Here is a 7,523-nt window from a genome sequence, read left to right as displayed (position 1 = left end):
AACTTATATTTCCCCTCCGTTATACAACCGTGACATGCATGTTTCTTTCCTAGATTTGTTGAAGGTAATAGGATAATATATACTTATATAGCAAGTCACTAGGCTATATCAATTACAAAAAAAAAGTCATTAGGCTATATATGTTCGGTCGAATTCTTATATCTATATAAGGATCCAAATTATAAGAATTTTTTAAAAACTTTTAAAACACTCCAACATTTCCCAACATCTTTGATAAAAACTTAAAAACCAAGAGAGTTTTATTTCATTGATAACAAAGTAGAAAACAACACACCATGAGCAGAAATGAAAATTACATCACAAGCATTGGCAAACTTCACCTTATTACAAACTTAAATCACACACGTCTTATTCATAAAGTTTGATCCATGACAAAAGAAGTATAGATCATTAAACGGAGACGATGTTGGTCACAGTGACCTTAACCATTTCAGCTTCGAAGATAATAGCATCATTCACCAAATACCCCTTTGATGCATCGTGTAAATCTGCTAACGATATGATACTGTTCACTCCCACACCATAACCGCTTCGAATAGGGTACCAAGCTGCAGCTGTAAACCAAAATTATATCAACTATTAGTTTAATTCACTGGTATTTTTGTTTTCTATTGGAGAGTAACGTTTTATTTTGTTTAGTTTTCTTACAATATCTTTCCCTATGGTTGGTGCTTCGTTGATTCTTTAACCGCAGATTAACCGCTCCCCAAGTGTTTGTAGCGACTGCGTCTGGCCTAAAGCCTTGAGCATCTAAATAGATTGGAAGTGCACTCCCACCTTTCGGGTTAAACCCTAATCTCCTGATTATACATCAACCAAAAGAACTTTTATTATTTATTACCCTTGGCCACTGCATGAATACAAATGATAGTTGCAAGATTTGAGATCATGAGTACTAACCAGTATCGGTCTCCCACGAGAAAATCATCAGAATAGTAGAACTTATCTTCCATGTCAGAGAAATGAGGTATCTCCCAAGTAAACACATTGCGTGGAGGGTTTGATATGAACGTGACTTTCTCTTGTACCTTGGCCGGTTTAACGATGAAGATCTCGGCACCAAAAGAACAAGTGTCTTGCACAATGTACCCTTCGTTTGTGTTTTCGAAACTTGCAAGATCAATCAATTGTTCGAACCCCCACTCTTTTTTCTCTGCGTTGAATCTCTTCACTGCTCCATCTGCGATCCACAATAATCAACTCGGTTTATAAACTAATCTCTAACAACTTCCAGCAAGCAAAATATAAAAATCCAAGGGAGGATGAATGATTACAACCGGTCATTGGCGTCTGCCCTCAAAATTTAATTTATATATATACGTATAGATCATTTGAACCGCAAATTGATTAAGAAACATACATGTTTTTTTTTTTTTTGGAAACATACATGTTATGATCATTTGAACCTCAATATGTAATTCCCTCATAAATGATTTCAGGATCGGCCGTTAATATACCTGTGATGGTCAAGTACTTCTCTAGCTTTGGAACGTGAACAAAGAGTTTGAGATCAACATTGACTTCCAAACCATAGGGAATAGTTTCAGTCTCTTCAATCCTCACATATAGTGATATACAGTTCTACCAACGTGCAAAACTAGTCTCCTGAATTATTTTTTTGCCATGAAAATTATCTTAATTAGTAAGTAATCATAAATAAATGAAAAGAAGGTAACGATCTTTTACCATTTGTAACCAGCAGCTTCAAAAACAGAGGACTCGTAGGGTTCGCCTCTCCCCTTAATCACAGAGTAGCCAGCTATCGTCACTATCTTACTCGATGGTCCCTCTTCTCTCAACACTCTTGTCACTCCTGTTAGGGATGTTAACTTAGGGTAAAATAACCCAGCCCAGCCCAACCCACAAATAACCCAACCCAGTTTATACCAACCTGTAAAAACCCAGAAACATCAAAGTTGAAATCCAAACCCAAAAAACAACCCAATAGGATATAGGTTTACCCATGGGTACCCAAAGTATTATCTTATTTATTTATAAAAATATCATATAAAATATTAATATCATTAATGTCAGTTTTAATATATAAACAAGATTTCACAATTTTATAGAAAAACTTGTTTTGGCGCAAAATCTCGTTTACGATTTTGGCGGGAAAACCCGTTTCCGATTTTGACGAAAAAACTCAGTTTTGCGGTTTCGGCAGAAAAATTCGATTTTCCGGTTTTGGCGGGAAAACTCATTTTGTGATTTTGGCGGGAAAACTCGATTTTGCGATTTCGGCAGGAAAACTTGATTTTTTGGTTTCGGCAGGAAAACTCGTTTTGTGGTTTTGGCAGGAAATTTGGGTTTTGCGGTTTTGGCGGAAAATTTGGGTTTTGCGGTTTTGGCGGAAAAACTTGTTTTTGCGGTTTTGGCAAGAAAACTCAGTTTTACGGTTTTGGCGAAAAAACTCGGTTTTGCGGTTTTCAGTCGGAAAACTCGATTTTAAGGTTTTGGCGGAAAAACTCGGTTTTGCGGGTTTTCGGTTTTGGCGAGAAAACTCGGGTTTGCGGTTTTGGCGGGAAAACTCGGTTTTGCGGTTTTCAGTCGGAAAACTCGGTTTTGTGGTTTTCAGTCGGAAAACTCAATTTTAAGGTTTTGGCGGAAAACTCGGTTTTGGGGTTTTGGCGTGAAAATTCGGTTTTGCGGTTTTCCGAGAACACTCGGTTTTGCGATTTCGGCAGGAAAACTCGATTTTTCGGTTTCAGCGGGAAAACTCATATTTTGGTTTCTGTGAGATAATTTATTTTTACGGTTTTGGCGGAAAAAACGTTTTTTGCAAATTTTATATAATTTAATTAAAATGGTGAAAATATAATAATATAACTGAAAACTCATGGGTACACCATTACCCTTTTATATTTACCCAATATAAATATGAGTTTCAAAATTAATACCCATGATCGACCCAATAAATCTTAGACGGGTAAAAACCCAACCCATTATTAGTGGGTCTGGATAAACCCATAGATAATTACCCATATTAACATCCCTAACTCCTGTCAACAAGTATTGAGTTTCAGTATGTCATCAAGAAAATACAAATGAAAAACACGGTTTCAGACAACAAGGCTAACTAAGAAAAGCGAAAGATATGAAACCTAAACTCGTTTCCTGAGTATCCATTTTCTGTGAATCTTGATTTTGGTTGGGAAGGCTTTACATTTATATAGACAGACGCATGATGGTACTTATTGAATTAGTTACAAATATGAAATTGTAAAAGTGGTTTCAGCGTGGGAAAACAAATATTTCTACACGTTGTTTTTATTGTTTTGGTCAAAAGTTGAAATTATTATTTTAAAAGGATTTGGCTTCACAAATGAGGATTTTCTTAAACATTTTGTAAAATTGATTATACTTTTTTCTGTTTGGGTGTGCAAAAGATCAGTTTCTATTTGGTTATTACAGTTTTTATGTTTTTCTTGGATTTTCCAAAAACCACCGGTCTTATTAAACAACTAGCTAGGTAGCGGACATAGTTATTTTTTCAAAAGAAATTAGGCAGTATATACACGAGAAAATGCGAAATTGGATAATTACCCAAACACTGGTCATGACACTATGGTCTTTTCAATATACCACCACTACCCCTACTGATCTAGTAACCAATGATATCTTAGCCAATATATTCTTGTCAGAACGTATCCCTTTTTTTCTTTCCCCGTCTGATAATATTAATTCAAAAGAAGAACAACTTACAAGGTTTGATACATCAGCTGATTCACAGCAACTAGAGCCCATGAACAGGCAACTTAAACCCACACTGGAGTAGCTTAAACGAACAAATACAACTTCACAAACTAACTTAAGAAAATTCGATGGAACTCACAATGAACCTAGCACACCAAGCTTGCATCAACCCAACAACTTCAGGTGCATCTGAACGGGATTTATCGTTGTCGCTCACGGCCCACCGAACGATAACCTCAACCTCTGACGACACCAAACTGAGAGCACTCCTCTCCACACCAACGAACCCAGACTTTATAACCCGGCAAGATCGAACCACTCTAGGGTCTCCTCCTCTTCTGGATACGGCAGCAGCGACGCACTTCATGCGACCAAACTAAACCTCGATAAAAGCCTTACACTGAACTCTCCATTCACATAAGAACTGGAGAAACAGAGGTCAATCCGCCAAAACTTCACCGACAACTAAAGGATGCCAGCAGCAAGACAGGAAACCGTTCCCAATAGCACCATAACTCAAAAACATTACAAGCTTAGAAACCAAGAGACCATTGGTAGAGCCATGATTTTTCCAAAACGATAAGGATAAAATCCCAAGACTAATCAACTACAGCAACCTCCATAAAATAAAGGAGAGATTTAGATAAGAAAAACTTGAAAAGAACCTGAAAACTATGGAAGATTGGATCTAGATCTGGATCAAAACATATGTAATTAAAACCAGCCAAAGCCATGACTGCATATACGACATTCAGAAACGGTTTCAGCATACAACGGACCCAAGGTAGATGTGACAAACCACTCTAAGCCGCAAGCTCTCAAGCTCCTCAACCACCATATCTCCATCAAACAGAAAACTAAAAAGTGCAGAACAAAGAACGAGAGAATCCACTACAGATCTGACCGGCGGTGGCGCTAACAGAGCCGCCACGCGCCGGTCACCGGAGCTGCTACTGGTCTGAAGGTAAAGGAGGCGGAGCGCAGATATTGCAAGGAGAGAGAAGTTACAGGTTAACCAATTGGAAACGTATCCCTTTCACACACTAAACATTATACATAAATATATTTTCTTCTATAACTCATGATGATAAAAAGTAATGTTATCCAGAGAGGATGAACACGTAGAGAATATAGGTGGAATTGTTCTCCAAAACCATGTTATCCAGAGAGAAATAAGAAGCCAGCCAATGAGAACTGTAGATTTTGGTGAAATTAATTAATTAGTACTTCATGTTTAATTGATCTTATCTGATAAAATATATTGTTTAGCATAAATTGTTAGATGTCACCACTTTTTCTTATCATGTAATGAAATTATATTGATGTGCAAAACAAAATTATCTTTGATTTCCCAAATAAGTTGCCTATGTTATGTATTAACCATATCCTGAATGATTTACCTTAGAGATGTTGGCTAGTGTGTATTGTCTATAATAATTGACTTGTGACACTGTTATTACCAATCTAATAAATAAAGCAACAGATACCTTTCTAGCTAACATCTACAATCTCGACTCTAAAATTTGTATTGCATGTTAATAAAAAGAACAAACCAGCCATGATGTATATGAGTACTGGCTAACATAATATTTACCATCTATCCTAATTAAAAGTTAAGGCCTAAATTATAGATTACCACCATCTAACTTAATTTTTACCATTTACTATTCTTATGTAGACCCTAAGTTGTACCTTACCACTTAACACATTTTGTACCATCTACTATGCTTTTTCATAGGAGTTACAAATATTAATGATATATTATTACCCTAAACTATACCTTTGATAAATTGAACAATTCAATGCAACGATTTCGTCTAAAATATAAATATACGATTAGATCGTAATCTTACACATAGCTCTGTACCATTTTTACCAATATTTTAAGTTTGGGACTGCTTTGGACAATTTTGCCTTAATCTAATACGTTTGTCTACCCAATATTGTTACCAACACTAATTCATAATTTAATATCTAACCTACTAGTTAATATTTACTGTTTGTATTACATGGACCCTAACTTACATTTTACCGTCTAACTTACATTTTTCCATCTAACATAGACTATTTCTTGCAATCAAAGTCATATATGTACCTTCTAACATTTATTATTGTATGTCATATTATCTCCGGTTAGGTTAACTTAGGTGCAAGTTATGCCATAACTTAGCTATATGTATCTGCAACTTAAGTTTGATACACTCATATGCACATAAAAAACCATAATTAGATATCTACCAAATTTTTTCTTAGTATCTAATCAAAAGGTGTACCATCTAACATATAGTCTATTATTTGAAAACTAAATATAATTAATATTTATAAGTTTATAAATTATATTATAAAAATTCTGATACCCATTCGGTTTCAGCTCTGTTCTAATTCGGTTTTATATTTTGATACTAAAGATATTGGTTCCTCGGGTAATTTATAGGATCCAAACTTGAACAAAACCTAATTTTCTCTTTGGTTTGGTTTTTCAGTTCTGGATAAATGTGCTCATGCATAAAAATAACAACGATTTTAACAAATTTAACTTTTAACTTAATGTATAAAAAAATCACTTTCGCAAATAGTATTTGCAGCATTAAACTTCTTTGTCAACATCAGAGACTTCTCTGTTTCACATTTAGAATCAAAACATTGAAACATTCATGGACTGTAAATGTTCTAGAATTCTCTTTCCACACTTTCCATATTAGTTTTTGAGTTTATGTCATCAGTAAAGACCAAAGTAGTTAACTTACTTAAAAGACACTGCATGTTTTCTTACTAGGTTAATGGGTACATGAATGTGGAAGCCCCTTGGTCCAGTGGTGTGACCAAGGGTTCATTAATGCTTCTACACCAGTAGGTCTGAGTTTCGATTCCTGGAGAAAACGGAATTATGCGAATTAATAGAGAAACAACTTACAAGAGATTTGCAGCATGTCGCAAGGAGTATCGTCAAGGGTGGATCCGATAGAGCGGCTCACATGAATCTTCGTAAGACAGGTAGAATTGTCGGCTGTAGAATCGTCTCTAATATTTCTCCGAGTTTGTAATAGCATAATATATCTAGTGTTAAAAAAAAAATAATGGGTACACGAATTAAAAGAAACTGCAAAATTTATATTTAACAAAGACCAAAACAATTCTATTCATAAAAAAAGACCAAAACAGTCGTTGTTTTCTTTTACATTATCAAATACTAATATATTCAATTAGTTAATATATTAATAGATAATAACAAAACTAGGTCGCAACAAACATACTCCATCGTATAATTTTAATTATCGTTTTAGGTTTATACACACATTAAGAAAACATTACATTTTGCATATTTCCAAAATAAAAGATCATTACCTATATAGCAAACCATATTTCAATCAAAATTAAATAATTTTTCTATTGAAATTATAAAATGACACTTCTTTTGAGACGAAAATTTAACTCTACAACGACAATTAAACTGAAATAAATGAAATATGTCGCAATAAACATATGTCAAAACAATCCAAATTATATAATTAAAAGATGATGCAAGTGAATAAATATTAACATAAAAGTCTAAAAAATTCATGATTCATTATGGGTAGCAAAAAAATTTAACCGAGTTAAAGAACTCCCAACGGAAAATTCTCCGAGAATTCGTCGAAAATCTTTTTTTTGTTTCAATCAGTTTTTGAGTTTATTTCATCAATAAAGAGTAAAGTAATTGACTTTGTTAGAAAACTCTGCATGTCTTTGGTTAGATAGAGTAACGGGTACACGAATAAAAAGAAACTGCAAAATATCTATACTATACTATACTAAAAGGAAGATATAAG

At 34.4% G+C, this 7,523-nt stretch overlaps 1 pseudogene; it reads right to left on the bottom strand.

Annotated features, from left to right (window-relative positions):
• Positions 1-222: 222 nt before the first annotated feature.
• On the bottom strand, positions 223-3,165 carry LOC106380086 (annotated as a pseudogene).
• Positions 3,166-7,523: the final 4,358 nt, after the last annotated feature.

The sequence above is a fragment of the Brassica napus genome, chromosome A2 (assembly GCF_020379485.1).
Source record: "Brassica napus cultivar Da-Ae chromosome A2, Da-Ae, whole genome shotgun sequence".
NCBI classification, from domain to species: Eukaryota; Viridiplantae; Streptophyta; class Magnoliopsida; order Brassicales; family Brassicaceae; genus Brassica; species Brassica napus.
The sequence above is the reverse complement of the archived record's forward strand: the minus strand, read 5'-3'. Positions and strand labels throughout refer to the sequence as shown.